General features: G+C 37.7%; 1 protein-coding gene across 3 annotated transcripts in view; it reads right to left on the bottom strand.

Annotated features, from left to right (window-relative positions):
• TUNAR (TCL1 upstream neural differentiation-associated RNA) overlaps nt 1–22,600 on the bottom strand; it is a 168,841-nt gene that overhangs the window by 40,690 nt on the left and 105,551 nt on the right. The window lies entirely within an intron of this gene.

Below are 22,600 nucleotides of genomic sequence, written 5' to 3'. Positions count from 1 at the left end.
GATTAGACAGACATGGGCTAAATTAGTCTTACTACAGTTCTGTTAAGCTCTTGGGTGTGTGTTACATGACATTACTATTTAATACTATAAAACAAAAATTTCTCTCTCTTTCTCCCCTTTTTTTTTTTTTTTCTTTCTTCCCCCCGCTGCTTCTTCTTCTTTATTGTTTGTTTAGTTTTGTGGTTTTTTTCCCTTCAGCAAAAGAGGTGGAGGTTTCCTTTCCTGGGTTAAGTTCCAAGCATTACAAAAAGTAACATAACCTGAATATTTATATGATTCACACCTAAACCTCTTAATTACTACACAGGATGCTTCTAGAATTAATGTTGCATAGCAGCCAAAGGAGTCCTAAACATTATTCAATACTCCAAAATATACACTATGGGTGTTGTCATGATATTGCACAGCATTTGAATAACTGCACCTTGAGGAATGTGACAGAAGCCAGATTAAAGTAGCTGCTGGCATTTCTATTCTGAATGCACCTGATCTCCAGAACACCAGTATTCTGACTGGTAAAACTTCTCAAATGCCTGTTCATTCTTGCTTCTCAGAAGACCCAGCAGCTGGTTTGGTTTTCTTTTCACCCCTAGCAGAGGTGTCTTTGTAAGCATCCTTGTGGTGAAAGTCACTTGGAACAGCTCCAGAAGTCTCTCAAGTTTAACAGAGAATGCCCCTTAGCTGGTGGGGGAAAAATCTCCATCAGCACTCCTCTGCCAGCCTCTTTTAAGTCTTTCCTAAATAGTCACTCAGTTGATGGATATTTTGAAAGCTTTACTGATGAATAAGGTCCTGGTATTCAGAAGGATTCCACAGAGTTAAATGATACCAGAAAAATACACAAATATAGATCCACAAGGTACGTTGAGTTACCGCCTCTTAAAAAAAATAAGAAAAAAAAATCCCACAGCAAAACAAGACAAATCAAAACCAACCTGAACATGTTAACTCTTTATGATATATCTGTTTCTTAAAAATCCCAATTGCTTTCAGGCTTTTCCTGGGAGCTGATCTCTATTTAATTAATTAATCACAGTATTTGCACATCTTGAATGCTTTGTTTTAATGTCTCACTCCCTTCTGTGGATTTCTCTGCTGTGAGATTTTAATGAGAGTCATTTCTCATGTTTTTATGCAGAATTATTATACGGAGGAGAAAGTGATAATAACTCAGTCTTCTCTTAATTACACTTCTAATTATTCTTAGAAGTTTATTTATAATTGTGTCTGCCAGCAGGATTTGTTTCAATTATCATAGCCAGATTGGAAATGGAGCTTAAACAAATTCTTTCTGTAAACAACCATATTTTAAAACAAACAAACAAGAAGTGTTAATATTTATTTTTAACTCAAAATACTTCCTTCTCTGATAGTCATTCTTGTAAACAAAAATCTTAGAGAATCATGTAACATTTTTGCCCTTCAATACTAATAATACATAAGGTAGCAAATGTTCTCAGGGGACACAAAAAACTTAATTAAGACAAAACCTGTTTATGGTCAAAGGGTCTTTTTCCTTTCCCTAAACGGTAATAAGGGCTTTTATGTTAAAAGTCTTCAGATAGGAAGCCTCACATCTAGAGGCACATCAAGCAGTGCCATTACTCAAAGAGAATAAGTGTTCTTTCAAGGGTGAATGGGAAAGATATATCTATTTTTGATGCTGTTACATTCCCACTTGCAAGAAGGAAACCCTTTGTTTACCACAGTATTTCTACAATAATGCAGACCTCATCTGAAAAGTAAGCTGCCCAAACATCTCAGTTCAGGAAATTCTGTTTTCAGGGAAAAACTCTTCAACAAAATCATCTTTAGAAAGTACAATCCTATACATATTATTTCATTTTTCATATGAAATAACATTATTTTGCCCAGAGTAATCAATCTAGAAGTAATTATGGGATGACTGAAAGAGATTTAGAAATGGATATTTCAGTATACACAGATGGTTGATATACACATTCTCTTCCAATAATATTAAATGTAGTTTAATAGTTAGGGATTAATTTGGGGTGAGATTCATATCTTGACTATAGAAAGAAATTATAGCTATTGTTAGGTAATGGATTTGTAACCTGACAGACAGAAAATGACAATGTGCTATACTGCATGTTCCAAATCTAGAGACAAACAGTTTGCCTTCATAGCAAACACATTTCCCTTCCACACAGGTCCCCTGCAAGCCCCTGCTCCCTCACCAAAACCAGCACAGGAAGGGAAGCCTGTGAGACTTACCTGTTCGCCTTCAGAGGATGCAGAAGTTTAAAGCATCAAAGTTCTTATGACCATCGTTAGCACTTAGCTTACGTGGAAATAATTACATTGTTCCATCCTTTAGCTTTCTCAGTACGTGAAAGCTGGTGATGGATGCCAGCAGCCTCGTTAAAGTATCACTGTAATCCGTTCAAGCTCTGGAGATTGCTTAGAAAACCAAGTCATAAACATGCAGTGTCTAGAGCTTCACAAGCAGCTCAGCATTTTCCAAGCGTGCACACATCTTCCTTTTCCAGTACTGTACTTCACAGAGCACTCGACCTATCTTCATTTGGGCAGAAAGAACACAGTTGTTGAAAGTAAATCCTACGCGAACAGAAGTGTTCCATGTGTTTGTTTTCTCACATCAAATAGTTATTATTTTAGGAAAGCACACACCCCTTTATGTTTTTGGTTGCTGCTGTTCCTCCATCAAGAAAAAAAAAAAAGAATCAAAAAAGCTTCAAATAGAAAAGCAAGAAGCAAAGAAGATACAGCAGTTCAAAGAAGCAGCAGGCAAGGATGGGTGTCTTGTGATTGCTTTGAGTTAATACTCCTCAGGGGGAGTTGAAAAAAGCACAAATACAGCAAAATCTGTCTTACAGAGTAAAAATCTGTTGTATAAGCCAGTCTCTGGCAAAGTAAAACAGCATGTTCATTTACTCCACTAATTTCTAGCATGCCGGAGTGCAAAGGAAATTTGTAGCTTTCTGTTTACTAACAGCAAACAGGTAGGAAGGAGGAAAGAAATTTCAGTATATGTAACTACTCTAATTGTTTCTTCTCTCTTGAGAAATATATCAGATCTATTGAGGCTGTGTATGTGAAAGCAGTATTTATCAGTACCACAGAATATTTTATCATTATCAGTATTTTCTGGAGCATATGTGGAGGATGAGCAATTAAGAGTGCTGCATCCCCTAGATGCAAACAGCACATTTGTGACTGGTCCTCCTGTAGCTTAAACATGACAGGTCTTTGGGCTCTCTGTAAAATATGAAGACTCCTACAAGAATTGTAAGTACTGAACACTTTGGAGTAACTGACCCAATTACTGGCACCAAGCGATGGGAACTTCAGCCTAAAAACCTTAATTCAAATCTCCCTGAAGCCCATTAAAACAGATTTTGAGAGGCTGTGGATGAGGACCTTTGCCAGCTGGCTCCTTTGTCCCTGGGCATCAAGACACAGCTAGATCACAAAGTCACCAAAAACAACTTGGAAGGAGGTGGTTGAAACCCTGCTCTGACCTGAAGCTGTCCTGGATGTGCCAGTGTGATGCTGGGTCTGAATCTGCTCAGATAATATATGCAGCATAAACACATGCCTGTTCCCTTCAGGGCCAAAAAGAAAACAGTCCATTTATTTGTGTGATGAGCACAGTCACAGACCAAAATGCCACTGAGCCAAATGCTATTCAAGCATAAAACAAAGAAACTCCTCAGCTGCATGAATTTACTGTCCAGCTGTCACCTTTCATACTTTCCACACATACTACCCACCTGCACTGCTACCAAATCTTGCAGAACACAGTGTTCTTGACTTTAAAGCTTTCTAGTTATTAACCCTGCCATACTTTGGGTCATTTTTTCCCCCTAGCAGAGCTTCATCTAGCCCTTTACAATCTGTGAAAACATCATATTTGGAAAAAAACCCAATTAACTCCTATTTCCATGGCCCCTTGTTGTTAGAGAGGTTGGAGTCGAGTTGCATCTGTGTTATACACTGAAAATATGAAAAATGGGGTAAAGAAACAGAGCCATACACTGAAAATATGAAAAATAGGGTAAAGAAACAGAGCCATATTTCATATTTAAGCTCTATGGAACTGAACATGCCAGATACAGCAAATACTACCTCCTTGACACAGAACAAATCATTGATAGCTCAGGGCTTTGCCTCAAAATGCTGCAGCACTTAGTTTTTGTATTTCTTTCTTTTCCATAGTCACAATTCTGCATTTTGCTGCAATCTGAGTATTCTAGGCTTACATGTTCATGGAAACTGCCTTCCATTTGAGAGAGTTTTGGGGGCTGATACTGTAGGGGAAGCATTTGCTCTTATGTCCCTGAGCAGTAGATAAGCTAACTACTCTCTTTCTATATCTGATGGCCAGGTGGAAGGCAAATATTCTTTCTCGATGCAAAGGAACCTCACTGACTCTGGAATAGCCACAGATAGGAAGGTGAGAACACAATTTTTGAACACTGAAGAGAAAATCCCAGCCCACAGTCCAGTCCAGCAACTTTCAGTGACATCTTGAGTTATATCAACAGCATTCAGACTTTACTGGGTCCCTAAGAAAATTTCCCTCTTCCTTGTCAGCTTTACAATTTGGTTGGGTGATTGAGCCTTCCCCTGGCACAGGGCTGCTTTCCAGAGCAGCACATGCAGCACCCCTGTGAGGAAAAAGCAGTAAAGCAGCAATTGCATCATCTGACACAGCACATGCAAGCAAACTGCACTTCCACTCACAGAGAAACTGCTACTGGTGCAGCACACAGAGCTTTTTGCACACCCACATGCACTGGACTGAAACTACAGATGAGGGGCTACCCCAGCACTGCCAGGGCAATAAACTCTCTGGTGTTATATGGGAGAAATCTCAATGTTTGCATCTCACATTCGACTTCCAAATATGCTTGCAATGCATTGTGTATTTTTAGCATGCCCAGAGCTCCTATTTTGGGTTACCAGCCTGAGAAATCTTTGAAGAGGTCTGATGTTGAAAGAACCTTTGAAAGACTGGTACATTTTAACATTGGGCAGTAGGAGAAGAAAAAATTAGAAAGACAGCTATAAGATATCAGTAGCTTCTTCCAGAAACAGAGGTCAGTGGCCATGAGATTTGTCACTATCTTGTTAAGCATCAAGAAATTCAATGTTTTGACACTACAAAGTGCACCTGCCTCTGGAAATTATTTTGAATGTCTGAATTACCCCTCTTCCATCAGATACAATAATCTTTGTGCAAAAATATTTGCCTTATATTCTGTACAAAATACTTCCAGTGCTCAAAGATACATTTTGGGAATAGAGGTCAATGAGTGTATGTCCCAAAGGTAGGATATTAATAACACTGGAAGATCTATAGTTTTCCATGAGACATGGCATTTCAGCTACTGACTGTAAAAAGTTGAATTTGTTCCAAGGGTTGTTTTTGCATAGGAAGGTGACACTACCCTTGCAGAGGACTTATGGGTATTCCCCTCTCATCCTAGGAGAGTCTGACTGTCCCAGGAAGGACTCTGAGCATCTTCAGTGGTTTTTTGAAGGTCAGAAGGAACTGAGTAAGGGTATGCAAGCTCCTCAAGGAGACAGGATCCTAGCAAGCATAATATAATGCTGTATTGTGTCGTCTGGATTTTCTTACATGCCATTTCAGCATGAAAAAAGCCTTTGACAGACTGGGATCAATTAATTTTATGAAATACATGCATCTCTCTGAGCACCAAAGATCTCCAATTATTCTTTTTCTTTGTATTGTGCTCAGAGAATCCTCATCAAAGCAATTCTCTCTCTGTATCTTGGCAAGTTGTTTTCATTAAATAGTATATCCTGCACGATTTCCTTGGTGAAATATAATCAAATGTTATAACAGTCCCAAGACCAAATAGAAAATTCTAAAAACCGTAACTACTAAAAGTTAGCACTGTCCAGGGTCCAAAGCCTTGTGAGAAGGAACAATAAACAAGAAACACAAAAATAAACAGAGGTGGAAACTGGTACCTTTAACAATAATATTACTTTTATTTCTAGCCAGAAACATAAATCCTGATGCACTCTGTGCATATCCATATTCATAACTGGAATGAATTTATTTGTGCTTAAAGAAAAAGTCCCAGTACATGAGATGCAGGAAGCTGAGTCTGCAGCTCAGGATTCAGTTGTAGCCTAAGTTCAGCCATACTTTAAAATAAAAATTTTTGATCACTTCTAATTGTAACAGCAGCAGCAAGAAATTAAAGGACTGTGTTTAATTTTGATTAAGCTCAAAGAGCTATTTTATGTCAGACATGAAATCAGTTCTAACACTGCAGAGCTGGACAGGCTGCCATTGAGCTATCTGGTATTCCCTGTAAAAGAGTAGAACCTGTATTTAAACATATTCATATCATGCCAACACGTGTCAACATGAATCTAAACTGACAAACAACTTTTGATTAATTGTCCTGTGCTCAGTATAAGTGCCCAGATATCTAAGCCAAGCTTGAGGAAGAGGCAGCTTTTTTTTCGTGGTTCAGAGACAGACACCTTTTATCAAAGGAAAGTTATTCTGGTCCTTCAGCTGCTTTAAGAGATGGTTACAACACATTCCTTTCAGACATCATGCATGTGATGAATGGGGGAATACTGTAATAAGCTGCCAGGTTATATCCATATAATGCCATTTTTTTCGTCAGACTTTCATGAACTATTTAGGGTCCATTCTGAAGTGAGCCAGGTCCATTAGCTCTTGAAAAAGAGAGTTCTGAACTGCTTGATTACCCCTCAGGACCCTAAAAACAAAAGACATATTACAAAATGGAGATGAAACAGAAAGAGGATGACTGAAGGCCAAATCCAGGATCAAGCTAGTGGTGGAAAGGCTAAGGGCAGGGTTAAGAACCAGACATGTTGGGGGGAAAAAACATCTAAGGGAAGAGAGGGGTATAGACTGAGGAGGTATATGTATTACAGCATTGAAACTCATGTAAAAAGGACAAAAGTGTGCAGCAAACAGCCTGGGATCCTGAACTGATTAAGGTGGAAGATTTTACTAAGATTACTTACTGAGGGCAATTCTTTCAGTTGTTCTGTGTTTGCTATATGACGTAGTGGTGCCTGGGATCTGGATACCTAAACCAAACTACTTTCTCACAGTGGACTGGGTCAAGTTCTTGAAATCTGAGCTGGAGCAATTTCAGAAAATACTGCCTCACCCTTTCAATGCCATTTGCAAATTAAGAATCACCAACAAGATGCCAAAGGAGATGTTTAAGCTATGCAGATTTGCACTGCACTCATACTTATTAGCTAAGATCTTACGAATGGTTACACAGTCTCATCTGAGGAGAATGGCAATTTCCATCTTGAAAGTATGCAAAAGTTGACAGTGGTAGCTTTTTAACTTCTTTTGACTCCAAACCACACCAGTTTATATTTCTCCTTGCCTCATTTTTAATAACATGCATTGTTTTCCACCAGGTGCTACTTATTCAGTGAGTGTAAGTGATGTCCAACTAGAAGCCCAAAGGGATCACAACCATGGGTGTAATGGCAACAAGTGTGGGACTATCATATTTTACACATATAAGCTTATAGGTTAATTCAGGTAGGAAGGAAACTCAGGAGGTCATCTAGTGAATGTTTGACTGATCCAGTTTTGCCTGCTTGTCAGAAGTACCCAGCCTGCTCCTGAGCTTAGCTGTAAGAGATTTTTATTTTTGCACGTCTTGAACAGATGGAAAGACTTTGTTTTATTTAATCTAATTTTTTTCTTTGACTACATTCCTTCAGGAAAGACAGTGCTTAAATATTATGAAAGTATTGCAATCATTCTCACTGCATGCAACACTGTAAACTTCATAAAACAAAAAATAAATGAACCACAGATACCTCAGTTTCTGTCTTGATTCATGCATTGCATGAGGAGGATTTTTGGGGTTGTAAAGAAAAAAATCACATATAGAAGACTCAGCCCATTCATCCATTCATACAACATTTGCATTATAGAGCACCTGCGACCAGTTCTTTCTCCTGAGCACTTCAAAGAATACGTGCAGTGATATTTTTTAACTTTGAACAAAAAGAATGTTTGCATCTCATGTGACTCATTAACTCGACAGAGCCATAATACATCAATCGAGCTACATGGAAAGAGGACTATAATAGCACAATGAGTCTGTAGTCCTATTTCTAATTAACATGGCTTAACTAGACACAATGAGCAATCTCACAGTGTAAGCACACTCCTGTGACAGTCATACAAAAAATAATCTGGAAAGGTTCAAAGGATTTCAGTCCAAAAACCTGGGTTTTTTCCATCATCACAACTCAATTTCATTTCAACTTGCAGCTTCTGAAAGGAGCAGTCAAGAGCAGTATCATCATTACCCATATGCAAAACAGACAAAACATTTTCTTCCCACACAAAGACACTGTGATGTTTGCATTATCATTAATAAAATGCTTTGCAATCCACAGATGGAAAACACTGTCCAAGGTCAAACAGGTCTATTCATAAGAAAGTTTTTGCTTTTCAGTCTATAGACAGACACTCGTTTGTTTTGCTCTTCCTTTTTCCTAAAGAATATTCTGTTGTTTGGTCTTTGATTTTTACTTATATCCTCATCTTTGGAATCAGATAACACTGGGTTCCAGCACAATGCTTTGCACATTTGCTGTACTGAATTTTAAAGAGCCCCACCGTTTTTTGAAGTCAGGAAGCAAAATTTCAGTTTTGGAAATGCTAGTACCATATACATTACAAAACAGGAAGTTTTAGGTCTGCAAAGTCACAATCTTCACTGAAAAGTAACACTACTCTCTGGTCTGCCAGATTATTTTATAGTTATTCTATTTTTTTCATTTCTCTTATATTTATCCAAGAACAACAAAATCAGGGACTCAGGACAAGCAAGGAATAAGGGGAATACTTGTTACCCATATCTGTACTGGAGCAGCACTTTGTCAGGAGCAGCTATTCTGAATCTTCTGTCCTGAGGCATTAAAGCAAAGGTACCTTGTGCTCATGAAAGATTGTGTGGTCTTTCCCATAAGCTTCAGGTGAAAAATGCAGAACCTTGGACAAAATCCAATTCAGGAAATTGCCTTCTAACTACATAAAATAATTTCTACAATTTTAATTGAGTAATGTATTTTTCTCCATGCTCCATCTTAAGCTCTGGTTCTTGGGCAGTCTTCAGTAACACAAACATTCTACACAAGAGTTGATCTGAATTCTAAATACTCTTAAATAGTTAAATTTCATGAAATATTTTAGCAACTGGTTTCAAAGGAGCCATAAAATCTTAAGCTTTTCTATTGCCATGTTATGTTGAAGAATTAACTTGTGCTAACACAGCATTTTCCTAAACTCTGTATTTAACTTTACAGTTGGTAATTTCTGATTCTTTTTATTTTTCTCCTACATGCGTTGGAAAAGAACTTCTTTTATAAGCTATCTCGTTAGAATCTGATTGAGAATTCTTACCATATGGAAAGAAGACTTGTTTCTTTGCTTTTAGCATAGCACATCTAATGGACAATATGAATTTAGTTGTTTACCACAAAGCTGAATTAGTTAAAGAAGGACAATGGTCAAAGGCTAGATATTTTCAGCTGCTTGAAAATGTAAGCAGAGTCCCTAAATTAGCTTTCAATGCCACTATGAGCCTGAAATTTATGGGAAACTTTAGGACTAAGGTTCTGTGAATATTATGATTGAAGGTTTTGGAAAAACTTAACTCAGCAAAGACGCCAGAGAGCATAATCCAGGCTTGCTGTCCCACAGTAATTTCCCAGCTGAACATTATCAGGTTCTCTCCAACAGCAGCCCCTGGGCAGTGACCCCTCTGAGGAGGCCCTGGATCTCAGCTGTGTTCCAGCAGCTTGAACAGGGTGAGGTTTATAGCCAGTGAAGGGGGTTTGGCTGTCTTGCTGCTCAAGGAATGTCACAATAAATCACTTTTAACAGATTTTGTTTTGCAGAGACATGCCTAGACCTGTTGGAAAGCTCAAACAGTTCCATAAATGTTGGATGACTTTGTTTCAGAAGATGTATGTTTAAAGGCTACACCTTTTGTAAAAACATAATTTCCACAATTCACTTGTGAGTTTTTCTCTGTATTATAACACCCAGTACTAGATGAAAAATATATTTATATTCTGTGAAGAAAAATTATCTACTATGAAGACATAGCCTGTAAAGTTCTTCTCATCTACATAGGTTTATTTCCTTCTAACTGCATATATTTTTTTCTGCAGTCAGTTTTAGATAATCATATTATTCTCAGCTAAGTTTTTCAAATGATGTATGAAGTACTTATTTTAACAAACAGCTGCCACCAAACAGTCTTAAAATGGAAGATTAAAATCCTCCAAGTCAGTCAGTGACAGCATTATACTTGCATATACAATCTTAATACAGCCATGGGTGTAGCAGTTTTGAATGCCATTTGCATATATTGCAATTGAGGATTATTGCACATTCCTCAACATAGGATCTTCTTATGATCTTAAAAAGATATGTGAAATTCAGCAGAAAATAAAGACTAGGTAGTATTTTCACAGCTATATTACAGGAAACAGAAAAATGTTCATCCATGTGTTTTGAAATCCCATATATTTAATATGTTACAGCTTCTAATATGGGCAAGTGAGGTTGGGGTGTGAGGAGGAAGGGACAACTGGAGGGAATGTGGGAAAATAATATTTTAGAGGATCAATAGTCTATGAGGAAGGTGCCATTTACTAGAAAGCATCAGCCCTAATTATTGCAACCCTAATATTATACACAGTAAGTTGCATGCTCAACAGTCCTCCTTGAGGTTATCAGGACATGTAATATTCTGGATTTTTACACAATCTTTCAATAATCTTCTATATCCAAGTTTGGGGTTCTTTTTTTTTCTTCATGGCTTTAATGCTCTTCTAACACTGTTTTGTGCTGTTTTGCTTTGTGTTATACTCATGAGGATGAAGAGAACCAACTAGGAATATTTTCACAAAAATATGTATTTTCTTTTATAGAGTGAGGAATAATTTAACAAGTATGAACACATACTAAGAACAAATACCTAATCCTGTAATTTATTTCATCTCTGACATTGTATTTCTCTTTCTAAACATCTACTGTACAAACTTTTCACAACCAATTCTCATAAGGTGCATTGCATGGGTGATCATTATTAAGAGTTATGGTTCTGATTTAAACTGTTTCAAGCTGAATAAAAGGAAGCAAATAGTCTTCTCATTTGTACTTTTGTGCAAAATTTTCTTAATAAGCTATTATTTAGTGGAGTTTCACAAAGATTTTGTGATGAAATCCAGAACAAGGAGAGAATCCTCATTCAAATTGAATTTACAGAAATGTTTCCTCCAATATGCTCATTTCTAAGAATGCTGTTCACTTCATAGACCTTACACTTTCAAGTGCATAAATATCAGAAAGAACAGTGGTATTCATAACTAAACCAAAGAAAATAGATACTTTTCTGCTTTTTATTTTGAGGTTTGTTTTGTTTTTTGCGGGGTTTTTTTTGGTTTGTTTTTTGGTTTGTTTTTTTTTGGGGGGGCGGTTGGGGGGGGTGTTTGTGGTTTTGTTTGTTTGTTTGTTTTTGGGGTTTTTTTTTAATTTCAGCTTTGTCCATCAGCTAGTTATTTAAAACTCCAAATTTTCTTCCCGAAGATCTTCTTTATTCTTGTCTCTCCTTGGTGAAGTTATAGAGCTAATTATACAGCAAACACATAAAAATTCCACAAGATATAAAAATTTCTCTACCCTTTCATACAATATTTCATTGTTATAGTACTTGATTTCTCTACAGTTTTAACAGAATACATGTTCTATACCTCTTAAATCATAAGAGAATACCTATTAGATAAGAAGAAAGAAAAGTTAAAAATGCTGATAAAGTTTTCCTATATAAAAAAAAAATGCTGTTTTTCCTATAGCAAAAAAAAAAAAAATAGGAATAGCTCCTAAAAAAAAAATCTCCTCTATCAATCTAACAATTTTAGGGCCCATATTATACATAGCTTAATTCAACCTACAGCAAAGATGCCTTGCCCGTTGTCCTGTGGTGACTGTATGCTCCAGTGTCCCCATCATCTACTTCTTTTCTGCTCAGAAATGGGTCAAGTGGCTGTAACAACTGGAAAGCTTTATGGTTTTCCACCAAAAGGTCGTGTTACAAGGGGTGAGGCAACACCAAATTTCATCTTGGCAGTTTTGTTGGCCTATGCTGGAGGAAAATTATAGACAATAAATCATAGTTTTTCCTCTCGTCTGGTATTTCCCATGCTCTCAAAAACAATTATAAAGGGCATTTTAGATTTTTACATAAAAAAGGAAAAAAGGGAAAAAAAAAAAAGAAATTGTAATTTCTCAATTTAAGGAAATATATGAACTTCTAAATTATTGTAAGGTAGGGCAGATGCACCAAAAGCACTTTTAGAATGGTAACTTTTAGTTGTCCTGTTTCAGCATTAAAATTCAGAGATGAAATTCTGTTCTATTACCCTCTAGTGACTACTTTCATTGAAATAGGTTTTCATTCAGATTTATTGTGAAGTAGCAGAATGGGAGATGACCCCTTAAGGCAGCCACTCATTTCTCTTGTAGCAAATTATGTAATTCCTGAATTTGATTCTCAGTGCACATGAGGCATAAGATGTGCTTTAGTTAAAAAGAACAGGGATGAGGATCTAACACAGAGAAGGGCTTTATTCAAGTGCTCTAAAATGGATTTTAAAGATGTTTTCAGTTTTGGTATCTGCTGCTCTGTCAATATGTGTTTTGAGATCAATTTCCATGAATTCAAGTGAGATAATTTTTCTCATGTTAGGACAGGTTAGTATGAACCAATTACTCCCACATAAAAAGCTGAATGCCTATTCGAGACGTTCTTCTGCCTATCTGGGGTGATGCTTTTGCAGGCATTTGGAAGTTCTGCTCCAGTTTTATGACCTTCAAGAAATTTTACCTATTATTTCATTCTTTGGTGTTGGGAATTTATATCTCGGAGTAGGAGTAAAAAAAGAAGACTAAAAAAACCCCAATTCTAAGAAAATTCTCTGCTCGTCCCTTTTGCTTCCTGTTATAGCCCCAAATTCTAGTAAAAAATAAAGGAAGAGTGGTGGTGGGGAAAGCTTTTACAAGAAAACAAAGTCCTTTTTTTTTGCTTTTCTAGCAGCAAGAAGAAACATTTAGCAATTCCCACATGGAGCAATACAAGGGAACACAAGTAATTGTGTGTTCAGGCTTACTGCCATCACTAAAGATAAACTCTTGTATTCCTTGGGAAAAAAAATTGACATCAACTCATTGAATTTTGAAAAAGAATCTTCATCTATAATTTGCACAAACCCATGATGCTGTGCAAACCCACAAGCCCCGCCATCAGCAATGACTGTGAATATCTTTTTCAAAGCCTTGGTAAGATGTGGCTGCTTCCAAGGTCATCTTTTCCATGTGTTTCCAAGACTACCAGTCAACAGATCACCTTAAGTCACAAAACCTTCTCCCTGACACCTGCTTTCTTTTCCAGAAAATTTATTTGAAACAGTATAAAGTTAATACAGAACTAAGCACACCTCTGCACAATTTAGTAGACCTTTCCTGATCACGTTTGAGACCCAGAAGACACAACTGATTGATCTTTGTAGGTATTATGCCTCTAATCACAGTGGCTGGATAATCTTTCCCTTTAGTTAAATGATTGAAATCAAAACTGAAGCATTAGTAAGTCACTTGTGGAGGTTTTTCTTTATTTCTTTTGGGTCTGTACTAACCAGGAATTGGACAAAGAATTTTCCATCCTTCCAACCCTCACTGCATTTGGTTTGCTTACAGCCCTAATACATCCTCAGCTACCAGAGAGCAAAACCATGATGTATCCACACATATCTTTGCCTGTCTCTTGTCAGGTGTTCCACTGAAAACAGAATTATAGGAAGTACTTAACAGAAGACCCTTTTGTAGTGAACCCATCATCTTCTGAAATGTCTTTATTTCAGTGCAACTGCCTTTCCATTCACTTGATTTGTATTTCCTGTCACAGTCTAAGGAATTTCTATATCATTTTCATTTCGTAAATCCATCATATGAGATAGGTTTAAGAAAGTCAATATTATTATATCTTTTTCTCCATTCATCTTGAGAAAGAACATTTTTTTGAACTTCTACATTAATGATGAAAAATTGACTGCAGTTTTGCAGAAGAATTTACTTATTAAAATCTGGATTAATCATATAAAAGGGAAATCCTCATTGCCTTGTAATGTAGCAACCACAAGATCTTCAAAGTGATTTTCTTTGTCTTGGGTTTTGTCTTTGCTCTCATAATCCTGTATTTTTCTTTGCAATAATACTACTTCTGGTCTGTGAACTACCCTTGATATAATATTTAAAGTAATAATTACATGGGTCAGAAAATTTGTCCACATGTTTTGTGATTTCCTAAATTAAAATCAAAACTTAACTTCAGATTTTAAGAAAATACATGTATTTTTTGTTCATTTTCAAGGGGACAATGCAGATAATCTGCTTAAGAAGCCATATTGAACTCATGGGATTTATACCAATAGATAAATTGACTGAGAAGGTACCAGATTTTGAATGCTTCCACACTGCTTATTTTATTTTGCAGACATAAGTCTATATATCTTGTTCAGCTCTCACTGAAAAATGAAGCAAATTACATGTTCTCTGTGTATCAAGGATAAATTACATTATTCTGAATCCCAGGTGATGTAGAAATAAAAACCTGCTAAAATGTTGAAGGTGAAAGCAAATTGTCACATTTTGGGTCTGGTCAAAAAGATAAGGTGGATGATGCATTTTTCTGGGCAACTGGCAAAAAAATGAAGAGCACAGTACAGGTTTGAGGTGGACTCTCTCATCATCCAGACCACTTGGAAAACAGGGAAGCAGGAACATGTCTGTGACAAAGTCCTATGGTGACATTTCTGTTTCTACAAAAGCTAAAGAAAGCATGTAAAGGAAAAGGACTGTGCCTGTGTTTCTGGCCAGCCTGGAAGGACAGGCTGAGATTGTGCAGATGCAAAGTAACCTGTCAGAGTGACCATGAAATAGATGACAGAATTAACAAGCCTCAGATGGTTAGAAGGGAGAACACAAACATCATAAATCATGGAGCTCAGGACAGCAGACTGCAATAAACACTTGGAGGTGGAAGTGCTAGTTTTTACAAAATGTCAGTAAAAAGGGGAGTAAGAATTGGAGAGAGATGCTAGTGCTGTTGAAACAAACAAAAACAAAAGGAACAAAAAAGTACAATCCGTAGTCACAAAGTATCCTAAGCTAGGGTGCCAACAGTCTAGGAATAAAATGAGAAAGGCAAAGCTTAACTTGTAAAAAAGTAAAACATAGGAGAAAATTTATTATTATTAGACTATTAAGAAAAATGCTGGTCTGTTGCTCAACAGGAATCTTGTGAAGGTCACAGTGTTGTCATCTTTGCTTCTATCTTCACTAAAAAAGTCAACTCTGATCTTACAGCTAAGAAAATGAGCTGCAGAGATAGAGATGAGTAATAAAACCAGAACAGTGACAAACAGATTGGAAAATAGGTAAATGAGAGGTTGCAAGACAGGCTCAGTGGAAATTCTCTATAGGTATTTTCCTTAAGCCTGCCTGTTGTCCCATGGATGATAAATGATTATATTTTGAAAACCTGTCAAAAAAAAAATTAGACTCCACAAAACCAGAAAAACCACTTCTACATCTAATTAAGCTAAAAAAAAAAAAAAAAAGAAAAAAAAAAAAAGAAAAAAAAAAAGAGAGGCAGGAGGCTAGAGGAGAGAAAATCACTCACCTACTTTCAGTTTTTGAAAAATCTTGCAATGAAGAGTCAAACAAATAATTCACAAACACCTAAAAGACAGAAAAGTCATGACTGCCTGCATGGACCTTTCAATATCAAATCATGGTAAATTAATCTAATTCTTTGTATGAGACCAGAATTCCTAAGGTGTAACAATGAAAAATAAATAAGACAAAAATAGTTGGTCCCAAAAAGAGTTGCTGGTAACAAGATAACATGAAGTTGGGTGGGAGTGTTGTTCTGCTGAAAGGTGGGAAAGCTCTGGAGAGGGATCTGGACAGGCTGGATCCATGGGTCAAGGCCAGTGGTGTGAGGTTCAACGAGACCAAATGCCAGTTCTGCACCTGGGTCACAACAATGCCCTGCAGCTCTACAGGGTGGGGGCAGAGTGGCTGGAAGGCTTCCCAGCAAAAAAGGACCTGGGGGTGCTGGTGACAGCAGCTGAACATGAGCCAGCAGTGCCCAGGTGGCCAAGAAGGCCAATGGCATCCTGGCCTGTGTCAGCAATGGTGTGGCAGCAGGAGCAGGGCAGGGATTGTCCCCCTGTGCTGGGCACTGGTGAGGCCACACCTCAAATCCTGTGTTCAGTTCTGGGGCCTCCCCACAACAAAGCCACTGAGGGGCTGGAGCATGTCCAGAGAAGGGCAACAGAATTGAGAAGTGTCTGGAGCACAAGTCCTGTGAGGAGCAGCTGAAGCTGTTTAGTCTGAAGGAAAGGAGGCTCATGGGGGACCTTGTCTCCCTCTACAATCACCTGAGAGGAGGCTGCAGCCATGTGGGCTGCAGCCATGTGCATGCAGGCATGCAACCTGTCGCTTGTCCCAAGTAACAATCAACAGGACAAGAGGAAATGGCCTCAAGCTGCAGTAGCGGAGGTTTAGATTGCATACTAGGACAAGTTTCTTCACTGAAAGGGTGGTCAAACATTGGAACAGGCTGCCCAGGGAAGTGGTGTAATCACCATTCCTAGAAGCATTTAAAAGACATGTAGACTAGCACCTATGCACCTATGGATATGGTTTAGGGGAGGGCTTGGCTGTGCTAGGCTGATGACTGGACTTTATGATCTCAGGAGTATTTTCATTGTAAATGATGCTCTGATTCTATAAGTCAAAATTAAACTTCACCTATTTGAGTATCTCTTCTCCAACAGAAGCCACTAGCAGGCATCAAGGAAGAACATGAAAAAAGTATGGTAAGAATGTATTTAACTTTTATGTGGTAGGCTGTCCTGGTTTCAACAAATATGTAACTTAATGACTTTCAGAGCTGGAAGTTGCATCAACAACTTTGGGATATTCCACTCAAAATTAAACTATATTTAAATACGATATTGCAGATATCATAATATATTTTCAAAAATCACTTATATAATATTATGAATATAATGTAATTGTTATATACAGAGACCATACCAAAATTGCAGAAGTTTCAATCACTGAAAGATCTAGTAATAAAACTCCAAATAATCTTAAAAGGCTAAAGAGCACTCCTGCAAAACCAGGATTTATATTAGAGGGAAAAGAAAAAAGTTACTCATTTAGATTACACTACACAGATAGAGGATAGGGAATGACAGATCTGCTCTGCTGTAAAAGATCTGAGGATTAAAATGGATCAGATCAGAGCAGGTGCCAATAACATTGCCAAAAGCAAACATACTGCCTAAATGAAAGGCTGGCTGTAAGAGCTGCTGGTGCAGCATCCACTGGAGGTTTTCAGTTACAAGCACTGCTCCTCGAGAACAGTCTAGGTCATCTGAAAGGAGTTAAGAGAGCAGAATGAATGATAGAATTCAATAAAACATTCTTCAAGAAGGGTTAAATGGGTCATATAATTTAAAGGAGAGAAATTTGAAAGGAAATGTAACAGTTTTCAAATGTGAAAAAAGTAGCTGTAAGGAAGAGACTAAGCAATTCTCCATGAACAGTATGGATAAAGTAAGAAGTTTCACACATAAATACCAACAAGAAAAATTCAAAGCCAGGTCTTGCAAAAACTTTGGACAACCAAAGTTATTCACAAAAGAGCTCAGTCTCCATCACTGGAGTATTATCTTAGAAAAAACAGAAAAAACACCTATCAAAAAATTCTTAGGTATAAATGGCACAGCTTCATGTTAAGGGAGTTGGCATCCTGGGTCTTTTCCAGTTTTACTTTCTGTGTCCTTTCAGCTGTTTTTCTCTCTGTTTTTGCAGAGGCAAATAACTACTTGAACAAATCACCAATAGATGTTGTAGAGTCTCAATTACTTCTAGCTGCATTTGAAAATAAAACTCCTTCCTATGAAATATACTGTCTTGTAACAGTTAATATGTGGATTTATGCAGAAATGACTGACAAGGTCTTTCCTTATTTTTTTCTGAAGGAGATTAACTACATGGTTCTAATCCTTTCTTCTGGCCTTACTATCTAGATGTTATAAATAGATTAACCAAATACTGTTGAGTACTGTAACACATTGCCCAGAGATGCTATAGACTCTTCAGCCCTGGGCAATATGCTGTAATTGACCCTGCTTTGAGCATCGGTTTGGACTGCACAGTCTCCAGAGGCCCCTTCTAGCTTCAGCTCTTGTGATTCTGTGAGATCCTGTGATTTCTAGATTGCAAGTACATTAAGTGCATCTTATCACCATGAATCAAGTGAAAACTCTGAAGCACTCAAGAATGAAAAGAAGAAAAATCAATGTGAAGAGCATTTTCTCTCCTGTCATGGTCCACATGGCTTTTTTATTCTGATGTATCCTAATTATTTTTGTTCCAACTGGATTGCTTTTCTAATGAAAATTAGGCTCTTTTCTGCTGTTACAAGGGTGGGAAATGAATCTGGTGAAAGTTACAGACTTTGTGAGACGTCACCCTGTATCTATGTGATAAGCAGTGATACAAAAACATAGAAGATGGTTTGGCAAAATGGAGAACATGATGAGATGCTTCACATGAATTGGGAATTATAAAGACCAATTTAACACAATAGTTTAGAATGAATCACATGAAATTTTAAATGAGAAAAAGATAAGTTTTCAATGGAATATACTTAAAAGAAAAATAGACAAAATACTGGAAGATGTTCAGTGTGCAAAGAAAGACAGGGAATGGAGGCAAAACCAGGAGGAATCAGCTTCTATGCCCAGTGAGGGCTGCTATCTGATTCTAGACCCTCACCACTGAAATCTGCAGTTGTGTCATATGCAAGTCAAATCTTTGACTGATATAAGCCCAACCATTCTGTGAACGAGGGTTCTTCAGTAATGGTTCTTTCTAAAAGCTCATGAAGAAGATTTATCTTTATCCCCAGGACAGCAGAAGCAGGAGAACCCAACTAACCCACTTCTCTGTTGAGTCCATATTTTCAGAATAAGATTCGCTTCCTTTGATTTATCTGGTCCCTCAGAAGAAACCACAGACATACATAATGCAAACAAACCCTTCTCATGATGCAAGAAAGAGACCGATGCTTCTAAATGGGAGCAAGAATCACAAGTAAACATAGCAAGAACAATGCTAGCTAGAGGTAGTAGTAACAAGATGACATGGTATCCCCTTATTGAAGCTCTGAGCTAAAAGCTTGTGCAAGCCTGTCAATTAGAGACTCAAACCATGTGCTGGATGTTGGCACTGACACCAAGTACTTTGGAAACAGAACACTCCTTAATTCACTTAAATGGCTGAAAAATGGAAGTGGTGATTATAATTTATGTTATAGATTAGAAGTTAAGTGTTCTTATGCAGGAAATAGAAACTCTGAATATGAGACCTTCCCTGGCCTGGTTGTTCAAACTCAAAATTTCCATCTTCCATCAGCACGGCTTACCAATTTTACAAGGAAGCTTTGGATGAGAATTGTTTTCCTGCAGAAGCTCTGTCATCATGCAATAAAGAATTCACTGTTCCCATATACTACGAAATTTACTACTCAAATTTACTAACAAATTGAGAATGTAATTTCATTTGAAAATGAAAAATAAAGGCAAAGTCTCTGTTAAAGAGAATTCATCTGTGAATGGCAAATTGCCTCCCGAAGCAAATGCACTCATTACGCTCAAAGAAGGGATGAGATCTCCCACAGTTAAATAAAACTAGTAGGAAAAATAATTGCTTGATAAATCAGAGTAATTAAATTTTGCACATGTGAATGCTACTGCACCTCTGTCTTCAGTACAACAAGGCCAGCCCTGTAGCAGAGAAACAGCACATAAAGCTCAGCCTTTACTCCCTGAAAAACGTATTACTGAAAGAAATAGCACACCTTTTTCCTTTTAGCTCTTCACTGTGAGGAATGGGAAATCTTGCCCCACAGAGGTATTGGGACCAGAGCAGCCAAAAACTGTGATGATGCTATCTACTTCCAGTTCATCTCCTGCAAACATTCCACCTATCATTAGTGTGTCTTCTAGCATTTAAAAAACACAAAGCAATAGACTCTGCTTTTCTCTATGGGAATCTCTCTGACAGGCAATTTCTTAGCTCATCTGTCTTATATGTTAATTTTTGTATACCAGGTAAATAACTGTTTACCCTTATAAACTTCCATAGGAAAAATACCCATGAGGCCTTTAAAGTTTATAGGTACTCTGATTGCTCTGTATGAGTTCTGAAAAGAAGCTTCTGCCACTATCCTTTCAAATTTCAAAAGTTGAGTTTTGACCATTCAAACTATTTTTGTGTTTAGGCTATTTAAACACAGTTATGTACATCTAGGCACGCACACATTTATCTGTTGTTGATCTGCCTGCTGCAGTCAGCAGAAATCCAGCCAATGCAACCTAGAGCACAATTTAGTTCACCCCATCCAAGGGAACCAGCAGCTGCTGAGCTGAATCACTCACTCATCTCCACTGACTCCAGCCTTGATCTTTACTGACTCTAATACAGCTTTGATACTGAGGGCTCCATCCGTTGCCCACACAGAAGGAGCCAGTGCCATTTGAGATGGACAGCATAACCCGCCTCTCCTGTTGGCAATACATCTTGCAGAGCTGTCAAGGTGCCTTGCATACTCCAGGGCATCTGAAAAGGCAGCAGCTCCTCTGTGGGGGTGACTGAAGCAAGCCTTTAGGCCACAAACAGACTCCTGCACGTAGGCATAACAAATCTGTTATCTCAGTTGTCAGCTGAATCTCTGGAATTTAGGAATTTGAACAGCTTTATCTGGAAAGGCCATGGTAGCACCACAGTATATGTAGCACTCGTAAGCAGTGGCTTATTAAGGTTTCCCTCCTATTCAAGAGGAGGAAACAGGAGGAAAGCACAGCACAAGCTCATTCGTATCTGTTCCTCAGGAGTACAAGGATGTGTTGCATACTCTGTCTTCAGCACCAGTCAAGCAGAAAGCACCAGCAATTCCTTTCACAAGAGTTACAGAAGAGTGATTTTGGGCTTAAGGGTCATTTTAAGGCAGCTATACGATCAGATTTAGACAGTCATAAGTTAATTCCACTTTTTATGTCACTTCAGGTGAGCCGTGCATTTAGACACATTATTACAGGATAACATTTGAACTAAAAATTCACACCTCTCAGTTTATTCATGCAGGCTCAGTAGACAGCAAACTGGGCTATGATCCAAGCTGGAACTGGTCTGTGCTGCGGAATCTTGGGCAGAGATGGCATCAGATACCAAACTTTGAGTATTTACGTATACTCAGACACTTCAGTGCTGACCCCCTCGCTGCAAGATCACCACGAATTTGGTACATTTAAACATGAGGCAACAAAAGACACATGAAGCACTGAGAGAGCATAGCTATGTAGAAACACGTATTCACCTTTTGACAGTGCATTTTTGACAAAAGAGAAGTTGCCTTTTATTAAGAGAATCTAATAAAAAAAAGTAATTTTTCCAACAGCTTAATGTTCTGTAAATATCAGTTCCCTGAGCAATTTCCTTTAAAAAAATTCAGATAATCTTATTACTCATGTGACCTCTGTGCATTTAGTCTCCTTTTAACTTCTCCACTGTGGCATTTTTGTAGAAATTGACCATAATAAATGTGATTATGGATACAGTTTACACAGGTATAGCTCCTGATATAACTCATCCATTTGATGGTTAGCTATTCTTTTAGACTAGATATTGCCAGATGACTGAGCAAGTTCTTTGAGCTTCTTCCCAATGTGCCTCTTGTGTGTATGCTTTGTGTCTGGCAAAAACTGTAGTGTCCACTGAGAGAAAGAAGACATGTAGCAGATGCTCGACTGCATTTCTTTTCCTGCTTGACTGCAGTGCCTGCTCTGAGAAGTAAACAATCCACTTGGTAAAACAAACTGCTGCAAATGCTCACTATGGCTTGTATCATTTGATTATTACCTTGCTTATTCTCTTTCCCTAAACAGGTTTATTCAAATTTCCCTACCAATCTATATACTTCTGAATTTTTATCAGCTATATCTCTTCCCTCCAGGCAGAGTCTACACTTCCTTTTTGCTCCAAGACCGTTTTATCTATATGTAGGATTGGAATTTTTGTTTGTTTTTGTAAGGTACTTATTCTTGGAATTAGCTCCTGCTTTTTTACTAAGAGATAGCATGTTCCATAAAGTGTTCAGTCTCTAAATCAGACAGTGAGAGAAAAAGATGTGATGTCTCCCATTTTCAGATTTGAAAGAGCAGCTGGTGTCAGAAAGCAAGACAAAAAAGGTGACCTTAAAACAATCTGGTTCATGATGATGCTGCCTTTTAGTCTCAATGTCCAATTTATCTCAGAGCACATGCAGGGTGAAGACTGCAAAGTAAGACTAATGAGTATGACAGAAACATGCAGTAATTCATCATCATAACAAAGCATAACATAATT

Source organism: Prinia subflava, chromosome 5, assembly GCF_021018805.1.
Source record: "Prinia subflava isolate CZ2003 ecotype Zambia chromosome 5, Cam_Psub_1.2, whole genome shotgun sequence".
Lineage (NCBI taxonomy): Eukaryota > Metazoa > Chordata > Aves > Passeriformes > Cisticolidae > Prinia > Prinia subflava.
The sequence above is the reverse complement of the archived record's forward strand: the minus strand, read 5'-3'. Positions and strand labels throughout refer to the sequence as shown.